The sequence below is a fragment of the Schistocerca gregaria genome, chromosome X (genome assembly GCF_023897955.1).
Source record: "Schistocerca gregaria isolate iqSchGreg1 chromosome X, iqSchGreg1.2, whole genome shotgun sequence".
Lineage (NCBI taxonomy): Eukaryota > Metazoa > Arthropoda > Insecta > Orthoptera > Acrididae > Schistocerca > Schistocerca gregaria.
Genome location: NC_064931.1, coordinates 601360471 through 601385270, shown reverse-complemented (window position 1 = coordinate 601385270; position 24800 = coordinate 601360471).

Here is a 24800-nt window from a genome sequence, read left to right as displayed (position 1 = left end):
ACCATCTACTGTATGTGATCATTCTCTGTCAATCATCATACTCAATCGCCTATAACCCTATGAATATACTGCAGAACCTCTGTTACACTGTCTACATGGTATAGAGAGAAAATGTGTTACAAATGCTGCTTGTTAGCATGAGAAACATCTACCGGCGGCACGAAGGGGTTGCAAATATCGGCTTAATACCACGCTTCTTAGCCGAATCACTTGATAGTTTCAGTGAGAAGAGTGATTTTGTTATGTGCTTACACCACTGGAGACACGTACCCATACTTTTGGCCCGTTAACACACACTCCCCAATCACTGCATATATCCAATGTCGTGGTATTTGTGTGGAAGTCCAATTCATTTGGAAGAAATAGCATACCTCGATTTATGAAATATGTATAGTTTTTAACATAAACATTGTTAGCGATACTTGTGTGTGCCTGTGGAACCAAGACCTTTTTTTTTTTGCAGGGTGACAGTAACATGGCCGTTACGAGCTTGTTTTTAATGGCTGGTCGATTATAAGACGAGTATGCCTCTCTTCATAAGACACACTGATACCACTCGCAAGAAAAACAAATGAAGCATATCCATAGATTGCGGATTTTCGCTCAATATTGTTTGAAGTCACCAGCATTCAGTTAATGGCGAATTATTATGCTTAGTAAGGGATGTATGATGGATTCGCTGTGATCAGCAGGCTTATAAGGTATTTGTTGGGATGTAAATTTACTGTGGCATGTGTCCCAACATGTGCAAAGAAAATGACTACGTCCACTCATAAGGCATTCGTGTATTTGACGTTAAAGATTGAGATTTGAACGCATTGATACCATAAAGTGTATGAGAGACTTTATGTGGGAAATAATTATGTGCAGTCATATGGAGGATTGAGATATTGATATGTCAAATTGATATTCGTCCAAGAACCACAACTGTAAAAATTGGAAACTTGTGGGAAGCTCTATGGGACTAAACTGCTAAGGTCATCGGTCTCTAGGCTGACACACTACTTCATCTAACTTAATTTAACTTACGCTAACGACAACACACACACCCATGCCCAAGGGAGGACTCGAACCTCCGACGGGGACAGCCGCGCGAACCGTGCAAGGCTCCCGAGACCACACGGCTACCACGTGCGGCATCACAGCCGTCAGAAGGATGTGTTTCTAATATTTCGCTCATTGCCGAATGTCACCAAACTGGGGCTGCAATCATAATAGTTAATTGTAATTATACTGATAAATATGTGACTGGTTTCTTAAGACGACTCTGCCGGCAGTTCAGGTGCATGGTGGAGGTAATTGTTCAAATAGCTCTAAAAAATCAAATGGCTCTTAGCACTATGGGACTTAACATCTGAGGTCATCAGTCCCCTTGACGTAGAACTACTTAAACCTAACTAAACTAAGGACATCACACACATCCATGCCCGAGGCAGGATTCGAACCTGCGACCGTAGCGGTCGCGCGGTTCCAGACTGAAGCTCCTAGAACCGCTCGGTCACGACGGCCAGCAAATGGCTTTAAGCACTATGGACCTTAACATCTGAGGTCATCAGTCCCCTAGACTTAGAACTAATAAAGCCAAACTAACCTAAGAGCATCACACACATCCATGCCTGAAGCAGGATTCGAACCTGCGACTGTAGAAGCTGCGTGGTTTCTCACTGAAGCGCTTAGAAATGCTCTGCTACCGCGGCCGGCTGATGGTGGAGGTAGATGGTGACTGCAAGTCATGTATTAAGTTAGCCTGAGAGGGGTTGTTAGATACATAGAAGAGTCCAAGCTGGCCACCTAGTTATTTCTGCCTGCAGTAGCAGGGATAAGTCCTTGTGGTGGCCCTCGTGACGTTCTCTGGATAGCTGAATCGTGAACTAATACTCAGTAAACGTTGGCTGTCTCCGTGATCTTGTGCGTTGCATGTATTCTCCTTGGAAAATTGAGTAATTCAGTATCGATCACTGCCAAGTGTTGGCATTGGACGTATTGATAACATCAGAATTCCTACCACTTCAATCATTCCCAGATGCCCTCCGTGGCCGCAGTGATGCACTCTGGCACACACACATGTTCATTACTGCATTTTCTGCAAAAGCGGAAGTTTTGTTCGACTTCTGAGTGTTGGCACTGGTGGTGTATGAGGAGAAGGGCATACTGCATGTAGACATCTCAGGGGTGAGTGGGCTGCATGTACAAGTGTTTTCAGCAATCTTAGTCATCTTGTCATGACAACTACTTGGATTGTGGTTTAGTGGTTCTCAATACATTGCCGTGCACTCTGTCTTCTTGTGGTATTTGTTGTTTTTACTAGCCTATCATGCAGCAGACGCTTTCCTCTTCCTTCTTCATCCTGGTGTAGCTGAGAGAAGAAACTTAGGAATTCCATAGTGCTTTCTAAAATAAACTTAAAAGACCTGCAGTGATCACGAATTCCATGAATGTTGTGGTATAAATTCATGTTGAAATTTGAAAATCCAACTATCGTTTTATACAGCACCACTTCCAATTGAGAGTTCAAATCTCTCATTGGTCAACTTATTGTTTCCAATAGTGATACTGAGAACACACACCTCATCCATCCCTTCCACAGATGCTTTACTGACATAGCAGGCAATTAAGCTGAAATTTGAAATTCTCAGCTACCTCCAACATGATGGATTTTTGTGCCAAATGACCTAATTGTGCTATTATCCACCAACAGTAGGCTAGAGGAAAAAGATCTGCTAGGATTTGGGAACCGGGTAGTTGTAGGATCGAATCTCACCTTGTATACCAGTCTCTGGTGTCCAACAACAGTCTGGAAGGAAAAACTGTCCACACAGAAAGGGTATCAATTTAATGAATTAATTAGTCAATCAGTCTGACAGTATAAGGAAATATTTCAAAGACATCCACAGCTAGGGGTAGGGGTTTTAAGAGGTATCTATCACTTTGTTAAGGACAAAGGTGGAGTTAGTGCAGCACATCACAGATGGTTACTTCTTCTTGAATGTCTTTATTCAATCCGCTACCAGTTTCCACAGAAGTAGAACTGTGAGAACAAAGGGATGTACCAAATACTAATGCCAGGCCTGCATGAACGACAAAGAGAGCAGTGGAGGGGGATGGAAGAGAGGAGGGCTGGGTGGACATCTTGGTCTTTGTGTCTTTGCATATGTTATTTCACACAAATAGGAAGCATCCCCTTTAGAGGGAGAGAGGGAGAGCATGTGTTTCGAAAGGAATTTCTCAGGTGTCAATAATAAAGGGTTGCTGTCATCTGAAGCTTTTGTTCAGGGTATTAGTATGACTTGCATTGTGCGTGGCGCATGAGCCAGTGCTGAGTGCAGGCTTTTTTCCTGCTGGGCATGTGAGAATAGATATGGTGTGTTGCGCAGGGTATCACAGTGGACGGCACATTCTTCATGACTGACTGACTTTTAACCGTTTAATTACGTGTGATAAGTGTTTCATAATGGTATTCCTTGAATGCTCACATTTTAAAAAATTGCAAATTTTTAAGCATTCTGTACTGCTATGTCACCCTCAAAATGTTTAAATGAACGTTATTCCATGCATTTCAGTCAATTTCCCAAAAAATTCTGTAAATTAGTAAATAAACTATGTTCTAAAAACTGCCTTGTATCCCATAAATTGTTTAAATAAACAATAGTCCACATATCAGCCTGTCTACCAGAAGTTGTTTAAACAATATTCCATCACTGCAATAGATTTCCCACTAAATGGCCAGTCAATTGAGTCTTTTTCCCACCAATTTCCAGGTGAGGGAGGGAGGGGAGAATGGGGAGTTGGAGGAGAGGGTTTAATTAATTGACCAATTTAATTAATTGCTCATCAAGATGGTAGAATTTGGAGGGGCTATTTGAATAACTCAGTCCTGAAAGTGTGCTTGTATTGACAAAGGGGAGGGGGAAGGTTGGAGTTTTCCAAAAGGTTGAGGAGGTGTGGGGGAGGAGGAGGGGTGGAGGGGTTTTTCACAAGGATGGATTATCCGCAGGGGACTTAAATCATCCCTTTGGGGGTCATAAACAATTTAGTGGAACAATATGTTTGCCTCTGAATGTATGCAACCCACAATAACAAAACGCCCCAGAGCCTATGATGTCCCCCTACTAAACAACTGTGGTCATTTGGTGCAGAGCCACGTGGAACTTCTGAATCAGATGCTCAGACGGTTCTGTGACTGTTTAGGTTGTAGATTCCTCAACTTGTGTCATAGGGTGGTGGTCTTCCAGGTTCCCACTACCTGGGTCAGGAGTTCACTACACTACTACACACAGGAAGCAGCTGCACAGGTAGTGCGAACTGTGTGAATGGCTCAGGGAGGTTTGTTAAGTTAGAGTGTCTCAGGAAAGGGCACCAAGGGTTTCAGTTTCAGAGAGTGGAGGACGAAAACAGGATGAGGATTCAGACAGAAATAATGAACACTGTAGTCGTAAACTGCCGTAGCTGTTTGGAAAAGAACCAGAGTTCCAAGCAGTAATAGAAAGCACTGAATATCAAATCGGCCTAATGCTGGAAATTAGTTCAGATGAAATTTTTTACAAAGATCCTACCTGTGTTCAGAAAGGATAGATTAAATACAGTTGGTGGTGAAGTGTTGATTGCTGGTGATTTATAGGTGTTATGGGTAGAGGATGTACTTGACAGCCAGAGTAAATTATTAGTTAGTTCCTTTTACCGACACTCCGACTCAGATAACACAGTTGCTAAATAGTTCAAAGAAAACTTGAGTGTCATTTTAAATAGGTACCACACCCATATAATTATAGTTGGTGGTGATTTCAATCTACCCTCGATACGCTGGCGAAAATAAATGTTTAAGGTCAGTGGTAGGCATAAAACGTCGTCCGAAGTCGTACTGAATGTCTCCTCAGAAAACTGTTTTGAACAGCCAGAACAGGAACCCACTCGAAGTGTAAATGGTTGCGAAAACATACATAACGTCTTAGCAACAAATAATTTTGACCAGATAAGAACATCATGACAATATACGTATTAGTGATCACAGTGTTATTGTGACTAGACTTAATACCGTTACATTCAAGCCCACCAGAAATAAACGCAAAACAACAAATAAAAACTTACATGACACCTTCCTAAGAGACAGTCACCGCTCCTTCCAATCTATGTAATCGTAAACCAGATGTGTTTTAAATTCAAAGAAAAGGTACCGACGGCAATTGAGAGATATACACCAAATAAGTTAATAAGAGATGGTACTGATTCCCCATGGTACACAAAACAGATCAGAACTCTATTCCAGAAGCAACGAAAAAATCGTACCAAATTTAAAAGAACGCAAAATACTCAAGATTGGCGATGTTTTATAGAAACTCGAAATTTAGCGCGAAATTCAATGTGAATGCTCTGAATAGTTTCCACAACGAAAATCTGTCTCGAAAACTGGCAGAAAATCCAACGAGACAATGCCTTCACAGCGCGATAACAATTGTGATGTTATCGATGACAGCGCCACTACAGCAGAGTTACTAAACACAGTTTTCCGAAATTGCTTCACAAAAAAAGGCGAGATAAATATTCCAGAATTCGAATCAAGAATAACTGCCAACATGAGTAACTTAGAAGTAGATATCCTGGGAAGTTGCACAAGTCACTCCAATATCCAAGAAAGGAAATAGGAGTAATCCGTTGATTTACAGACCCATATAACTAACGTCGATTTGCAGCAAGATTTTGGAGCGTATACTATATTTGAACATTATGAATTACCTCGAAGAAAACGATTTATTGACAAATAGCGAACACAGATTCAGAAAATGTCATTCTTGTGAAACACAACTAGCTCTTTATTCTGGTGAAGTCATGGGTACTATCGATAGGGGATGTAAGATTGGTTCCATATTTTTAGATTTCCAGAAGGATTTTGACATCGTCCTTCAGAAATGACGTCTAATTAAATTGCTTGCCTATGGAATATAGTTTCAGTTGCGAGACTGGATCCGTGATTTTCTGTCAGATAGGTCACAATTTGAAATAACTGACGGAAAGGCATCGAGTAAAACAGAAGTAAATCTGACGTTCCCCAAGGACGTGTTATAAGCCATCTGCCATTCCTTATTTACATAAAAAATTTTGGAGACTGTCTGAACAGTCCTCTTAGATTGTTTGCAGATGATGCTGTCATTTATCATCATGTAATGTCATCAGATGATCAAAACGAACAGAAAAATGATTTAGGAAAGATTCTCTATGGTGCAAAAAGTGGCAATTGACTCAAAATAATGAAAAGTGTGTAGTGTGTAGTCATCCACATGGCACTAAAGAGAATCCGCCAAATTTTAATTACATAATAAATCTTACAATTCTAGGGGCACTAAACTCAACTAAATACTTAGGGATTACGATTACTAATAACTTAAATTGGGACGATTACATGGATAATTTTGTGGGGAAAGCAAATCAAAGCCTGCAATTTTTTGGCAGACACTTAGGAAATGTAACAAGTTTTCTAAAGAGATTGCTTACAATACGCTTGTCCGCCCTCTTCTGGCGCACTGCTGTGCGATGTGGGATCCGCAACAGATACGATTGACGGAGGACATCGAAAAAGTTCAAAGAAGGCAGCTCATATTGTATTACCGCGAAATAGTGGAAAGAGTACCACGGATATGACACATTATTTGGGGTGGCATTCATTAAAACGAAGGCGTTTTTGGCTGCTACATGATCTTCTCATGAAATTTCAGACACCAACTTTCTCCTCAGAGAATGAAAATATTTTGTTGTCGCCCACCTACTTCGGGAGAAATGATCATCATAATAAAGTAAAAAAAATCAGAGCTCTTACGGAAAGATTCAAATGTTCGTTTCTTCCTCGCGCTGTTCGAGAGTGGAACGGCAGAAATGTAGCTTAAAGGTGAGGGTTCGGTGAACGCTCTATCACGCATTTACTTGTGAATTCCAGAGTAATCATGTAGATATGGAAATAGATGTAGAATACCGTCAAGCGCTAAGCATGAAAGAATCTGCCATATATTTCATCTGTCCTATTGTAGAAGATAGAAAAATACTAGAAGAATACACTGCGATGGTAAAGTAATCACCAAACGAAACACAATTTATAATTAATGAGCAGGCCAAACTCTAAATAAAGTACTGAAATAACGAAAGTAAGAGATTCAGAAATACTGTCTGTCATACACATTCCTCAAGCGTTCAAATACTTATTCACCGTTACTGGCTAGCAAAATTTCCTCGAGTCAGCAGGCATTATGGAAGTCTGAATCATGACATCGAGAAAATATGCTAGGACAAGCTTTTGTTAGTGAGTGAGAAGTGAAACAAGGTACTGGACGCCTTCTGTTTCTCAATCTTGTTAATGACGGCAATACAGCTTCCGCCATTGCACATGAACACCGTCGCTTGGTGGGGAAAATAAGCCCGGATGGGCCACCAGTCCCTGTGTAAGACTCCTGCGCTGCCACGATGCTTAACAGATGTGAGTTAATAGCGTCTTCCGCCAAGTCAAGGACAGTGAGTCTTATTAATGTCCCCGGAGCCGTTTAGCTGAACTCCTAAAATGTCCTTTATTAGTGATGTGCTGCTAACAGTAACTAACATTTTCGTGTTGCTGGAATTTAAGTAGCGAAGTAAGAAGTGCGCGCTACCAACAGGTTATCTGTCTCGTTCATATTTTCAGGTTTTGGATACAGTTAACATCTGCAGTAAAATAAAACGTTTAGAATTCCGTGAGTGTTATTAACCTTTACACAGGAATGCTATTCAGTAAGTGAATAAACGTTGATTCAAAATGATTAAAATACGCAAACATTATTCTCGTTAAGATAAAATAATTATGATCAAATGCGTGGCGCTATGTTGATGATGTTTGGTCCTTCTTGTTCAGTGGAGATGAGCATGGTGAAGGCTCCCAGTAATGCTGCGTGCGAGAGTTGCGAAATTTTGTGGGCTGCAGAGGATAATATAAAAAAGATGTTGGGTATGTACATGAGAAATAACTAATGGATGGAAAATTGGTGCGAAGCGGGTACATGGAAATTGTAGGGTAGTTTGTGGCTGACAGGTAGGTTGGATCTAGGGAATATTTTTCCATTAATATCCTCTCCAACCCCACAAAATTACTCAGCACTTCCACTCAGGGACCCAAATATTATCATCTGCATTGATCAAGAACAGACAAACATTACCAACGTAACGTCATGCATTTTATTATCATTTCTTTATCTTAATAAAAATTATGTGTTTTCATTACTTTCAATAAAATGCTGAAAAGCGATAGTAATGTTCGTCTCCCAACTCCCATCAGAGGGGATGCAAATAACAAATGAAAGAAGTTCACTGATGCTGTGATATGATGCGCTACTTTAAAGAACATAAAAATGCTGCTGTCACTTCTTTTTTACTATATAAGTACTGGAATTTGTGCTACTCTCTTTGGAATTTTGACACAGAGAGGAACTGAGGTATGTATTCAATATAGCTAAGGAATAAATATAAAAATCAAAAAATTCAATTACATTATGGAATGTTTAAAACTTCCTGTAATGTTTTTATTTCAACATAAAGTCTGGTTTGAGGTTAGCTGGATGGTATACCGTGTCTGTGTAATCTGGCCAAAAGCACTCAAGGTCTTCAGTGCTACGTCCTGTTGACCAGTTTATACGCCAGGTATCGTACCCGGCTGGATCTAGTTAGTCGTTCACAATCCTACTGACGTGAAAGCAATTTATAGAGACCACAACAAAACTGATAAAGTAAACGAAAGGGGAGTAGAAGAGTCTCGAGATTGTCACGAAATATGGACTAAAAAAGAAAAGTTTATATGTTTTACACGATAGGTGACTGGATCGGGTTATATCTAATCTCCCATAAATTAGTCACACACTGTTCAAATTTACCAAAAGATGTGGCGTAATGGTTAGGACACTCGTCTCGCTTTCGGAAGGACTGGCACGACCATAAACATTTACAATTACCGTCGTTTTCTTGAACTGCATAAGACAAATGCTACAATGGTTCCTCTGAAAGGACACACCTCGTTTCTTGCCCTGTCCTTGTCCAGTTCAAAAAAATATTCAAATGTGTGTGAAATCTTATGGGACTTAAGTGCACTATTTAACCTAAATTATCCAAAGGGCAAACACACACCCATGCCCGAGGGAGGACTCGAACCTCCGCCGGGACTAGCCGCACAGTCCATAACTGCAGCGCCTGAGACCGCTCGGCTAATCCCGCGCGGCCCTTGTCCAGTCGATGCTTATATTCTGTCGCTAATAAACACGTTGTCAGCAGGATGTTAAACCAATATCTTTCTTCCGTTTTGTGGAATAGCCATTCGTCTGGGAAAGTACATTATCTTAAGACACGTTACACTGTTTTAGAAACGTACAAGGCACGTCGTTCCGTTATCAGTTGAGCGAATGCAATGACTTATTTGTATTAGTTTATGTGACGTCGCCCCAGGTAGTCTCTGATTTACTAATTTATTAAAAGCTGGACGTCTATACCTTGTTTTACTTACACTGCAGTGCTAGCGGCTATTGTTTGTTCAGTCAGAAATGAAAAGATGCACCGAGCAGCCGGCACGGCAGCTCAGCGTGTTCGGTCAGTGTCAGTTAAAAAAAAAAAAAAAAAAAAAAATGAGTGAACGGATCAACGAAGTGCCTGCACTGGTGTTGTGGGACGTCCACCTCGAAGAAATACAACGAGTAAAATGGAACAAAATGACATCAACAAAGAATTTAAAAAAAAAGCGAGGAGACGCATTGGTTACCGCACTGCACTCGCATTCGGGGGGCGGTGGTTCAAACCCGCGTCCGGCCATAATGATTTAGTTTTTCCGTGATTTACCTAAATAGATTCAGGTTCAAATGGTTCAAATGGCTCTGAGTACTATGGGACTTAACGTATGAGGTCATCAGTCCCCTAGAACTTAGAACTACTTAAACCTAACTAACCTAAGGACATCACACACATCCATGTCCGAGGCAGGATTTGAACCTGCGACCGTAGCGGTCGCCCGGTTCCAGACTGTAGCGCCTAGAACTGCTCGGTCACTCCGGCTGGCATCAATTCAGGCAAATGCCGGGATGGTTCCTTTAAAAGAGCACGGCCGACTTCCTTTCCCATCTTTCCCTAATCCGATGAGACCGATGGCCTCGCTATTGAGTCCCCTACCCGAAATCACACAACCAATCAAAAAGATGGTACCTAAAGTATTTTATAACAGCCCATTATGTTAAGTTTTTAGTCTAGAACAATATTTAGTGTCTATAATATATTCACAGTTCGAATCACATAAGATGTCATAGGTTAAAGCTTGGTGCTCCTTAATGCCCTTCGAGACCGTGTCTGTTACGAACACAAGCATTTCATTTGTGCTTCATAAGAACTGTTACTGTGCATCCCACGATATAAGAAACTGATATTGATCAATTTATGTTCAATCTTGAACCGTTATAGGGCGATACGAAGACTTAGAGCAAAAGAGGTTGTAAAACACAAGTTGTACACAGAGAGTTGCTTATATATTTTGTGGTTTAGAACAACTTGTTTTAGTAAAAAAAAATTAAAGACACTCATAAAAGAATTAAAACAAATTATTTCAGTATCACAATACTAATTAATTTCGTTAATATTATGTTTTTGTATGGTCAGAGACGCTACAGGAAAAACTGAGCGAGGTGCCGTTTGGTATGGACACTCAACTCGCATTTGGGAGTAGCAGGATTCAGATACTTGTCCATTCATCTAGATAAACCAGTCAGTCCAAAAAGTTGCGATACTGGTTGAATAAAAAATAGATATACTGCAAGATGAAGGTTTTCATGCTTCAGGTCTTCTACATAGCCTCTCCCGGCCTGAATATGACGCATAGGACGATCATACAGCTACGTGAGACTGTCAGAAAAGTCATTCTTTGGGATGTTGTTCATTTCCCGCTTCACAATGGCTTGACTCTCGTTTATATCATCAAAGCGTTGATCCTTCACGTGAAATTCTACACAGTGTTGTTTTGAGGTAGATTGCTATTGATAACACCAAGTGTCGTCACCCATTGATGATTTTTTCCAGAAAAGAAACTGTTTGTGTTTTAAATTTCAATGAAGTAGCGGCAGGCGTAGACACGTCGTTGCTTTTGTTTGGGAATCACGATGTGCGGGACAGATTTAACACACACTTTTCTGTTCTTCAAAACATTGTAGATAAAGTTTTGAACTCTTAATTTAGAGATGTTGTTCAACTGCGATTTGTGACACAACAGCGCTGACGCACTGTGGTCGCACGTTCACTACGTAACACTGCCTGCTCACAACAGAGTGAGCAAACACACTTCTGTTGTTTATAGTTGTTAGTTCAAGTTGCCACCGTAGTTACTGCGCTGACGTCGCTCATACTCCAGGAATAAAATTGGACAGACGGTGTAGGTTTCTCGTGGGTTCCCTAAATCGCTTACGGCGAATGCTACGATATTTTCTTTGAAAGAGCCAAGGCCGATTTCCTTCGCCATCCTTGTCCTATCTGAGCTAGTGCTAGGCCTCTAACGAGCACTTTGTCTATACCATAATACTACTCCTTTTTTTCTCCTTCCCTGTAAGAAAAAAGAAGACTTTATTACATAAGAGAGGCGTTAGAGTACTGTAGTTCATTCAGAAATATCTCATACTTGTAAGTTATCAGTCCGAGGAACGCCGTACGGCCTGATGTTTAACGTGCTCGTCAAATCAGCCTGACAGGACAGATCTTGCGTGTTCGCGGAAGGGCAGCACGCTTCATGTCGGATCAATACGAGAATGTCACGGACACTCTGTATATTTCTAGATTGTGCTATGGCGCAGCACATTTCACGATTACCTGCGGGGCAAAATTTTATCAGTTTCGCGCAAGAGCCGACACACCTCAAGCTGCGATCGTTGTAATTTTCGTAAAAACATCTTAAACGCACGGTCATGGTAGTAACGTTAATACCCTACTTACAATTTATCTTGAGCCTACACAACGATACGCCAGTGTTTCAGCCACAGATAACACTCTTCACTCCAGTAAACCGCGACAAGGTCTCATCTATTTACTACGGGTCATATTAAACTTCTCGCAGCGGCTGGTGTGCTAGGATGAATACAGAAAAACATTTAGCTTATTGTGATCACAGAAATGGCAAACGCGATTCCTCATTTGCTTATTTTACTCAAAAGGCACTTAAAATAAAAATAATGTGAAACCCGAGGAAGGTCGAGCAGTGGTGAAAGTTGATAACCTGTATTTGAGAGGAATGGTGTTCCTTTCCCTTTCAGGCCAATCCTATTTAGGATTTCCATAATCTCTTCAGGTGCACGTCAGGATGACACCTTTGAAAAGACCGCAACATATTGCCTTCCTCTCCCTAATTCAACTAAGTAACTGATTCATCTCCAATGATCATGCCGTCAGCGTAACGTTACTTTCCAGCTTCCTTATTTATGTGAAACTGCATCCGTTCGACAACAGGACGATCTCCCGAAGAAAGTGTTAGTATGTAGACAAGTAATTCTTGACTGCATGTGATTACTGCATAGATTAGAGTCTATTGATATCAATGTTCGCTGAGTTGCCAGTAACTCTACGAGTCTCTCGACCGAGCGAAGTGGTGCAGTGGTTAGCATACTGGAGTCGCATTCTGGAGGACGACGGTTCAATCCCGTCTCCGGCCATCCTGATTTAGGTTTTCCGTGATTTCCCTAAATCGCTTCAGGCAAATGCCGGGATGTTTCCTTTGAAAGGGTACGGCCGATTTCCTTCCCAATCCTTCCCTAACCCGGGCTTGCGCTCCGTCTCTAATGACCTCGTTGTTTACGGGACGTTAAACACTAATCACCACCACCACCACCACCACGAGTCTCTCGAAACATAAGGCCGTGTCTGTGAGCTTCCGTCGGTGGCCACCTGACAAGCGCAAGCCAGCACAAAGCTTTGATTGCCCACGACACACCTGCTGCATTCAGAACAGAGCAGTGTGCAGGCTGCGCATTTCTCATGTATTCACAGACTGTAAGTATGCGGGTTGCCAAGAAAATCATGCAACGCATTTTTTTCTTCAACAATTCTTTATTGAACATAATGAGAAATACACACGAAATAGTAGTGTTGTACCTACGCACCCTATTTTTCCATGTAATCTCCCTTCCGTTCTACAGCCTTCCACCAGCGCGAAAAAAGGGCGTGTATGCCCTGTCGGTACCAATCCTTGTCCTGGTGGCAGAGCCAGTGCTTCTCTGTGTGAACTCAGCTCGCTGCAACATGTCAGGTGTGACAGCTGCGGATGGTCTCCCCGACCGCTGCAAATCGTGCAGCTTCGCCTAATCGCCCTCTGATGACCTCACCCTCCGTGACCAGTGACCGACTGCATTTCTGTCGACACAGATGCCCCATGCACTTTACACAAGCGTTCGTGAATATTCCCCACAGTTGCTTTCTCTGCGGTGAGAAATTCAATGACGACACGTTGCTTGTAACGTACATCACCTAGAGACGCCATTTTGAAACTATCCTGCAGCTACGCTCTGTCGGAAGTGACGGAAACTTATTGCGCCCACTCAGGAGACTTCAGCTAATACACTATTGGCCATTAAAATTGTTACAGCAAGAAGAAATGCAGATCATAAACGGGTATTCATTGGACAAATATATTACACTAGAACTGACATGTGATTACATTTTCACGCAATTTGGGTGCATAGATCCTGAGAAATCAGTACCCACAACAACCACCCCTGGTCGTAATATCGGCCTTGATACGCTTGGGCATTGAGTCAAACAAAGCTCGGATGGCGTGTACAGATACAGCTGCCCATGCAGCTTCAACACGATACCACAGTTCATCAGGGCTAGTGACTGGCGTATTGTGACGAACCAGTTGCTCGGTCACCATTGACCAGAAGTTTTCAATTGGTGAGAGATCTGGAGAATGTGCTGGCCAGGGCAGCAGTCGAACATTTTCTGTATCCAGAAAGGACCGTACAAGACCTGCAACTTGCGGTCGTGCATTATCCTGCAGAAATGTAGGGTTTCGCAGGGATCAAATGAAGGGTAGAGCCACGGTCGTAACACATCTGAAATGTAACGCCCACTGTTCAAAGTGCCGTCAATGCGAACAAGAGCTGACTGAGACGTGTAACCAATGGCACCCCATACCATCACGCCGGGTGATACGCCAGTATGGCGATGACGAATAGACGCTTCCAATGTGCGTTCACCGCGATGTCGCCAAACACGGATGCTACCATCATGATGCTGTAAACAGAACCTAGATTCATCCGAAAAAATAACGTTTTGCCATTCGTGCACCGAGGTTTGCCATTGAGTACACCATCGCAGGCGGTCCTGTCTGTGATGCAGCGTCAAGGGTAACCACAGCCATGGCCTCCGACCTGATAGTCCATGCTGCTGCAAACGGTGTCGAACTGTTCGTGCAGATGGTTGTTGTCTTGCAGACACCCTCTTCTGTTGACTCAGGGATCGAGACGTGGCTGCACGATCCATTACAACCATGCGGATAAGATGCCTGTCATCTCGACTGCTTGTGATACGAGGTCGTTGGGATCCAGCACGGCATTCCGTATTACCCTCCTGAACCCACCGATTCCATATTCTGCTAACAGTCATTGGATCTCGACCAACGCAAGCAGCAATGTCCGCAATCGCGATAGGCTACAATCCGACCTTTATCAAAGTCGGAAACGTGATGGTACGCATTTCTCCCCCTTACACGAGGCATCACAATAACGTTTCACCAGGCAACGCCGGTCAACTGCTGTTTGTGTCTGAGAAATCGGTTGAAAACTTTCCTGATGTCAGCACGTTGTAAGTGTCGCCACCGGCGCCAACCTTGTGTGAATGCTCTGAAAAGCTAATCATTTGCATATCACAGCATCTTCTTCCTGTTGGTTAAATTTCGCGTTTGTAGCACGTCATCTTCGTGGTGTAGCAATTTTAATGGCCAGTAATGTACATACGCAACGTTCTGTATTTGTAGCATTGTTTTTGACTGAGAAAAAAAAATTCGTTGCATTACTGTATGAGCAACTGCCGTAGATGCGACTAAAGTGTCGTGCCTACCGCCAGTCGTGACAAGGGCAGACAAATTTAGTATAAATGGAAGGAGACGAGCCAGACTGTTTTTAGCATTGCAGTGTTTTCCAGTGCACTGACAGAGCTATGAAACACCTGCATTACAAATACGCCTAGAGATATGGGGCTTGAAAAGAAAATTACACAGCTTGAAAAAAAAATTAGAGCACTGTGGGCTTCAGCGATGAAAGCAGATTATGCCTACACTCAAGTGATGGTCGTCTGGACGTACGACGTAGACCTGGTGAGCGCTGTCTAATAGAGTGCATCCGTCCAAAACACACTGGCCCCATCTTAGGCCTTATGGCCTGAAATGCGATAAGCTACAACTCTCGTTAACATTTGGTGTTCCTGGAGGGGACGCTAACCAGCGCTCAGTATGTGCAGAATGTTGTTTCAGCCGTTCTTTTGCCATTCTTACATCAGGAATGTGATGTATTGTTCCAACATAGTAACGCTCGCCCATACACTGACTGCGAAACTCAACGTGCTCTGCAAGACGTGCAACAATTTTCTCAACATACGCACTGTTGCAACAATAAATTTTGAGTGAACTGGAAACCTCTGAAAGAGTGTATTAGTTAATCCAGCAGTGCAGATAAAAAAAGACGTTGGTAAGTTGCTGTTCATGAATACGAAAACACACGTGACGAAGCTTCAAAAAGTTTAGAAGTTTTGAGAATTTATTTAGAATAGAATTATGGCTCACTACTGCAGATCTACGACTACGATGGCAGCAGCGAGAAAGCTCTTTTCGTGTTTCGGTCTTTGTATGTATTACGTCCTATGTTCCACAACTCCGGATGAAGATATACGCACCAAATTTGCGAAATTCGTGCCGGTTGGTTACAATTAAGATGCAGCTACTTACGGTGGTCCAATCTAGGCTGTAACTACTGTATGGTGGTGAAATTTGGAAGATATTCTAACGAGTTAATGCGTGAAGAGTTTCACAGAGCACTGAAAGACATAAGTGGAAACAAGTCCCGGGAGTAGACAACATTCCATTAGAACTACTGACAGCCTTGGGAGAGCCAGTCCTGACAAACTCTACTATCTAGTGAGCAAAATGTATGAGACAGGCGAAATACCCTTAGACTTCAAGAAGAATATAATAATTCCAATCACAAAGAAAGCAGGTGTTGACAGATGTGAAAATTACCGAACTATCAGTTTAATAAGTCACGCCTGCAAAATACTAACGCGAATTCTTTAAAGACGAATGGAAAAACTGATAGAAGCCGACCTCGGGGAAGATCAGTTTGAATTCCGTAGAAATATTGGAAACGGGAGGCAGTACTGTCCCTACGACTTATCTTAGAAGCTAGATTAAGAAAAGGCAAACCTACGTTTCTAGCATTTGTAGACTTAGAGAAAGCTTTTGACAATAGTGAGTGGAATACTCTCTTTCAACTTCTGAAGGTGGCAGGGGTAAAATACAGGGAGCGAAAGGCTATTTACAATTTGTACAGAAACCAGATGGCAGTTATAAGAGTCAAGGGACATGAAAGGGAAGCAGTGGTTGGGAAGGGAGTGAGACAGTGTTGTAGCCTCTACCCGATGTTATTCAATCTGTATATTGAGCAAGCAGTAAAGGAAACAAAAGATAAATTGGGAGTAGGTATTAAAATCCATGTAGAAGAAATATAAACTTTGAGGTTCGCCGATGACATTGTAATTGTGTCAGAGACAGCAAAGGACCTGGAAGAGCAGTTGAACGGAATGGACAGTGTCTTGGAAGGAGGATATAAGATAAACATTAACAAAAGCAAAACGAGGATAATGGAATGTAGACGAATTAATTCGGGTGATGCTGAGGGAATTAGAGTAGGAAATGAGACACTTAAAGTAGTAAAAGAGTTTTGCTATTTGGGGAGTAATATAACTGATGATGGTCGAAGTAGAGAGGATATAAAATGTAGACTGGCAATGGCAAGGAAGGAGTTTCTGAAGAAGAGAAATTTGTTAACATCGAGTATAGATTTAAGTGTCAGGAAGTCGTTTCTGAAAGTATTTGTATGGAGTGTAGCCATGTATGTAAGTGAAACATGGACGATAAATAGTTTGGACAAGAAGAAAAAATGGCTCTGGGCACTATGGGACTCAACTGCTGTGGTCATTAGTCCCCTAGAACTTAGAACTACTTAAACCTAACTAACCTAAGGACATCACACACATCCATGCCCGAGGCAGGATTCGAACCTGCGACCGTAGCAGTCGCACGGTTCCGGACTGCGCGCCTAGAACCGCGAGGACAAGAAGAGAATAGAAGCTTTCGAAATGCGGTGCTACATTAGAATGCTGAAGATTAGATGGGTAGATACCATAAACAATGAGGAGGCATTGAATAGAATTGGGGAGACGAGGAGTTTGTGGCACAACTTGACTAGAAGAAGGGATCGGTTGGTAGGACATGTTCTGAGGCATCAAGGGATCGCCAATTTAGTATTGGAGGGCAGCGTGGAGTGGAAAAATCGTAGAGGGAGACCAAGAGATGAATACACTAAGCATATTCAGAAAGATGTAGGCTGCAGTACGTACTGGGAGATGAAGCAGCTTGCTTGGGATAGAGTAGCATGGAGAGCTGCATCAAACCAGTCTCAGGGCTGAAGACCACAACAACAACAACAACAATGCGAAACGATTTACACTGAAAAAAATAGTTCAGATGTTGGCCACCAGGTGCAAATCTGGCTCTGTGAACGCAAGAAAGACGTATATAAATGTTTCCATAAATCATACATTAGGAACGGGACGTCGGTCAAACAAGTTGGAAAGGCGTAATGTTGTATTTGTAATTAACCACCGCTCAAACAATTTGTTCAGTATGAACACCGGAGACGGCGACAGCGCCAATTTCACACATGGTTGCCAAAATTTGAACTAATTTTTTTCACAGTGTCAACCGGGTCCGCGTTAACGAGTTAGCATTTTCACTAAATTTCGCTACGATACGATAATTACAGCGCGCTCTGGACGGTCGTGACTAGTTGCACTTTAATTATAACAACCCGGTAGTTGTCACGTTTGCCCACTTCTACATTTCTGTAAACAAAAAATCGAGTACATCTCTGCATGTGTGCTAGAATGACTTGGCTTGGCACTATAGCGACATCGGAATGAGAAAGAGGGAGCAAAGTTGAGAGAAAGGAAAGTATTTACAGACAGGTTCAGAGATACATACATTGTCCGAAATGACGAAATATTCTCAACCCTTCCTGGACAGCATCTCTGTATACGTCGATAACTTCCTGCAGTATCCTGGCACATCAACAATATTGCCCGCCAATGCAGCAATATTGCTGTGTATCGCACCCATATTGCAGCAATGTTGACGGCAACACTACTGTTGCCATACATTGTCGCAAAATAGCCAATGTAAACGCACCTTACGCGAGTGACATCAGAGTGGCCACTCACTAACTCGCCGCGCCAAATAAAGACGCGGCGTGGGCAAGACTCTCTGCAGTGCAGTCTACCGGTACCGCATGAAGCTCTGAATACCGCGCCATTGAATCGCCCCAGTTTACCGACTCTGCCCGTCTTCTGTCTAAATGTGCTTCTGATTCATCCTGCCATACGACGGCTTTAGTTGCACCGTGCTATCTAATGCGGTTCGTAAATTCATTCGCAAGCGAGACTGCCGTTTGTGTAAAAAATGTGTAACCTCGAAGCATCGCTAATCTGTAGAATGATTTCGAACTTTGCTTAATGCTATCGTGACCAGTACTAAATGGATATTTTTCCATCAAGTATCAACAATTTTTTAATACGCGAAAACAGCAGCCGGCATTGCATCGACAACAACAGCGGGTAAGTGACCGATGTTACCAGTAACGATGCCACGAGCATCACCTATAACAATAACAAAAACAACAAATGATATTACAACGGCATTGGATGACCGAGTTTCAAAGGGCATCAGTAACACGGCAACTGAGGAAGCAGACGAGACCTACAGCATTTGCGTCTTTTCCTTCTCAATTGATGTATATCACCAAACCTTAGTGTCGAAGGGGCGTTCTATTTTCTTCTATTAAAAGTTTACCAACTAATGCAAAAACTTCATTCATTAGCTGGCAGTCTGTCTGCTTTGGAAATTTATTATTTGCGTACTAAGCACTACAGCCAGCAAATTCACATGTCATTCACAGAACTGAAGTTCAATCAAATCAGTAAACTGCTCAATCACATGCACCTTCCGCCGCTGACTTGCAGTGTCTATCTAGACAGTGTAACTTTGTCACGCAGATCTTTAACATTTGTTACGTAGATTTCCTTATTTGAGTCGTAATTGTTAGATTATATCCCGACAAGGAAATGAGAGCTAAGACAGTGGGAACTTTGGCTGCTACCCTTTGTGAGATTTTTCAAATAACTCATACTGTTGAAGTACCTTCTGCAGCACAGCGAGCATGCTATAAAGATGCTGACATTGCTAGCATTTCCTATAGTCGATGTCGCAGGCAATAGTCAACTGATGACGAGTAAGAACAAGAAGAAACAAATTTCAGATTACCTGACAGATCTACAATAAAATTTCATTTCCAGCGCTGTTAGTGTTGAGCATCAGTGGACAAAGTTCAAGAGCATTGTACAATACGGCTGAGGCAGGTATGTGCCGAACAGACTTGTGAGGGACGGAAAAGATCCACCATCATTCAAATACCGTATGGGAAAGCTACGGTAATTGGAAAGCTACTACGAAAACAAAGAGAGCTTCGCTACAAATTTAAACGCAGCCAAAGGCTCAAAGACTAACAAAAACCAAACGACGCTGAAATTAGCGTAAGGACGGCCATGCGCGAAGCGTTCAGTGAACTCGAAAGTAAAAATTTATATACCGACTAGACAGAAAATCCTAGGGAACTGTGGTGTTATGTTAAAGAAGCCTCATGTTCATACACTCTGTTACCTTAATCACAGTGAACGGAGGCTGACACAGAAAAGCCCGAAGTTCTGAACTTCTTTTTCCAAAACTGTTTCACACTGCAAGGTAGCACTGTAGTCCTTCCTTTAAAGGGTTGCACGAATAAAAAAATGATAGAAATCAATATAAGTGACTGGGATCGAAAGGAGACTGAAATCGCTCAATAGAAAAAAGTTCATCAGACCTGATGGGATAATAATTCGATTCTACATAGAGCGACCGAAAGAATTGCTCCTCTTTAAGCAGAAATGTACAGTAGTTCTGTGTAGGAGCGAAGCGTTGTCGCTGCTAACTGGACACCATTGCCTATTAAGTGTCCACATAGTCTCGCCAGATCTTGCAAATAATCTTTAAGGCAATTTACAATGGTGTTGGGATTAGCGACTTTTATCATGTAATGTCTTAAATTTATCGATCAACAGTCTGTCAGCACAGAATAAATGACACTTCACTTCTTCCTCCTACATATGGTCCAAAATATCTGATGCAGCTAGGTCATTAAAGTTCTTCAGGATTAAGGGGTACTTCTGTAATGTGTTGCCGGCTGGAGTGGCCACGCGGTTCTAGGCGCTACAATCTGGAGCCGCGCGACCGCCACAGTCGCAGGTTCGAATCCTGCCTCGGGCATGGATGTGTGTGACGTCCTTAGGTTAGTTAGGTTTAAGTAGTTCTAAGTTGTAGGGGACTGATGACCTCAGCAGTTAAGTCCCATAGTGCTCAGAGCCATTTTGTAATGTGTTGCTAGTGCTGGATTTTTCACCTTCTTTGCAGCTCTCACGGAATTAAAATATCATTTGAGTTGTCTATTCCGATTTTCAAAATAATAGAATTTTATTATATGTCATATGCATTTATTTATACCATGATGGCCACACCATTCATTCAGATACCATCGCCTCTGTAGATATACAAATCTGCCATTCAATTCTATCTGTTTGCATTCTCCGAATCAGGAAGTCACTTTTCCGTAATTACATCTGATTCTCCTGCAAACCCTAGAGTTGTTTCGTATGTCAAAAATCATATTACTGAAGTAATGACCAGCCCTGATTCCTTCTTTTATGGTTCATATAAATTCATGCATTTGTTGACAATTTGCAGTTTTTCCGAAAATATAGCCCAAAAATGGCTCTTGAGCCTTCTGGTTTACGGTCCTCTTGCGTTCTCAAAGAAAGCTGTGATGATGCACTGCCACTACATTTGTAAATCTTTTAATATACTTAAGTTCTGTTTGGAATTCCTGAGTGTGTACAATACATCACCTAAGTCTGCGATGTAGCAGTCTGTTTTCTACAAAGAAGGGAAGTATAAAGTGCAATTTTTGACCCTCATACTAAATATTTGAATTTGCACTTTCTCTACCCCACTTCAACAGTATGTTTATTTCAACTGGTTTAACAGTCGAGGACTTCTAATTACTTCTCGTTGTAACAATATACTATAAAAACCAATAGCCCTAAAAAGCTACACAATTATTTCCCTTTTTTAGGTTCCAGACATTCTTTAAAAGCTCTTTCTGGGTGTGATATGATCTCAAACATCTTAAATAGAAGTCTTACAATTTTTATTTCCTTTCAGGAAAAATGAGGCTCTGATTACTTGTTAGCGATGCCCTTCATTTTCAGTCAGCTTTGTGTTGTATCTAACAAGAATCGATGACTCTCCTATCATTTAGGAGAAAGCAGTAGATCATCTATGTGCATTTACAATTCTTGTAAGTGATAATGACCTAGAGCTTCGCCTAACGCTTGTATGAATACAGGCACTGAAATATTCAATCCCAATGGAAGAACCTTTTCCTCAAATAACAGTCGTATCCTGCGAAATTCCTCGGCTGGAGGCATTTGCTAGTGCCATACCATTAATCCACTGAGTTAAAGAATGCTGCATCCAAAAATCGGGATGAAGTTTCATCCACAGCAGTAGGTCTATCTAATACAGTTTCTGTGTTTGAGCATGTAATACTAATCGAACTCCTCCTGTCGGCATTTTTACCATTAACATCGGGTTGAAAAAACACTTTGTCTGTTTTCAGTAACATCCTTTGTCTTTCGGATTTCCGTTCAAGCAGCCGAACGTAAGGCGAGTAGCATAGGGTACATCATGCAGAAGAATGGTTCATCCTCTTTTACCTCAGACCAACAGATATACACTTTAACAATCGTAAGTACATTAGATGAGGCATTTTCATATTTATAGTATTCACTGTCTGACAAAAAATATGAAACAGCTAGCAGATATGATTGGAAGTCAATGCTATTTCGTACATGCACACACCATTTGTGAATATGAAGTTATTAGAGTAGCACTTCTCTGTAAGAGGTAGAACAGCCAGCACACTGCATTAGCGTTGTTACTAGGCTTAGTAAGGTATATAAGGGGAATGAACACCGTCAGATGTTAAGCGATGACTGTGAAGGACATGGAAATGCCACATACTCATGTGAGACAACGATATTAGCACCTCACAGAGTTTGAATGGGACCTCATTGAGGGTCTCCATTTGGCTAGTTGGTCGAATCATGCAATATCCACATTTGTGCGGTACTTATGACAATGAGCCGATGTTGGTCTGTATGGCAACGTGAAGGCAGACATACTCGTTATCATTCTTCCAGTCGATGATACCTGAGCACCACAGGAGTGCATGTAGCGCATTGTAAGTCCTTTACATCTGTGCCTGCCATCCGACACCAACATTTTGGGTGATTTCGCACAATTGACTGGCGACTAGCAGCATCCAGACTCGGGGATTACCATCCCATGCGTAGGCAGCCATTACCACCACAACGCAAACAGCTGCACTTAGAGTGATGCCTTTAATGGAATTGCATTGCAGTTATGCAGTACCCCAGATGAACATCGTCGACGAATAAGGTGGAGATCTGGGAAGAGGTCTCATTCTGACTATGTTTAGGAAAGGTACAGCGGTGTTTCTTCTGTCATGGTGTGGATACCCATCGGGTATGACTTGAGGTCAAGGATGGTAGTGATTGAGGGAACTCTGACTGCACAACGGTACGTCACAGATATCCTGCGTCCTAATGTGTTACCTCTCCCGCGATAGTATCGTAGTCCCATTTCTCAACAGGCAATGCTCGTCCGCACATGAAATGTGTTTCTATGAACTACATGTGTGATGTTGAGTTGCTACTATGGCCGTCGAGATCTCTAAATCTGTCCCCACTAGCATATATGTGGGACAAGCTCGAATATTAACTCCATTCCAGTGTAGTACATAGTATATCAAGGACCAGTTACATCATTTTTGAGCCAGCTTTCCTCAGGAGAGGATACAAAGACATTGACACCTTTCCTACTGAAAATTGCGCTCATACTGCCAAGTTCTTTATAAATTTGAATTTATTCTGTAATCACTGAAATAATATCACAAATTCTCTCAGCCTTTGAAATTTCATTGATTTCCTTCTCCCCTCTGGGTGCTTCACTTTTTTTGTCAGGTAGTGTATTTGACTGAGCTGTTCCCTTTGTTCAAGGTTTAGTACTGTTGACACTTCGTACTTTATTACTTTCCCCGCCTCTTCTAGAAGCATACTATCATCTGTTTAACAGTTTACTACAGGAGCTACTAGATTGAAATGATGAACTCGCCTGGTAATAGCCATTTCTCCCAAATATTCTGAAAGTATTCTTACATTTCTTCTGTTTTCTTTTAGTTTCAGTACCTTCTTATCAAAATAAGGGAAACATTGTTCATAAGTATCCATTACATCTAACATGATTGCTAAATTTTTATGAAACGCGACTAAGATGGCTTGTGTAAACTCAAGGCTTGCGTTTTTGAAAGTAAGTCCCCCTTTGTCTTAAGGGCTTACCGTTGTTTCCGTGTTGACCACGACTTAAAATAGTGTGATAAGAACTACCGGACACTCGCATTTCTTCCCAAGCGCGGAGAAACAGTTTGTGATTGCTTCTCGAGCAAGTGTTATATCATCTTTTTTCCCCAATTTCTCATCAATTATTACCGGTTTTATATGTCTACATGAGGCTCATCAGATGTTCGCGTTAAGGAAATTTCTGTGGGTGAAAAATGTTTCTTATAATGCATTATTTTATTGCATTTTGGCCTCTAGCACTACTTCCCTCCAGGGTACGTTCCATCCCCAAGACTGTTCTACTTCTACATGACTACTCTAAAATTCATATTTAGGTGCTTGGCAGACGGTTCATCGAACCACAATAATACTATCTCTCTACCATTCCACTTCCGAAGAGCGCGCGGGAAAAACGAACACCTAAACCTTTCTGTTCGAGCTCTGATTTCTCTTATTTTATTTTGATGATCATTCCTACCTATGTAAGCTGGGCTCAACAAAATACACTCCTGGAAATTGAAATAAGAACACCGTGAATTCATTGTCCCAGGAAGGGGAAACTTTATTGACACATTCCTGGGGTCAGATACATCACATGATCACACTGACAGAACCACAGGCACATAGACACAGGCAACAGAACATTCACAATGTCGGCACTAGTACAGTGTATATCCACCTTTCGCAGCAATGCAGGCTGCTATTCTCCCATGGAGACGATCGTAGAGATGCTGGATGTAGTCCTGTGGAACGGCTTGCCATGCCATTTCCACCTGGCGCCTCAGTTGGACCAGCGTTCGTGCTGGACATGCAGACCGCGTGAGACGACGCTTCATCCAGTCCCAAACATACTCAATGGGGGACAGATCCGGAGATCTTGCTGGCCAGGGTAGTTGACTTACACCTTCTAGAGCACGTTGGGTGGCACGGGATACATGCGGACGTGC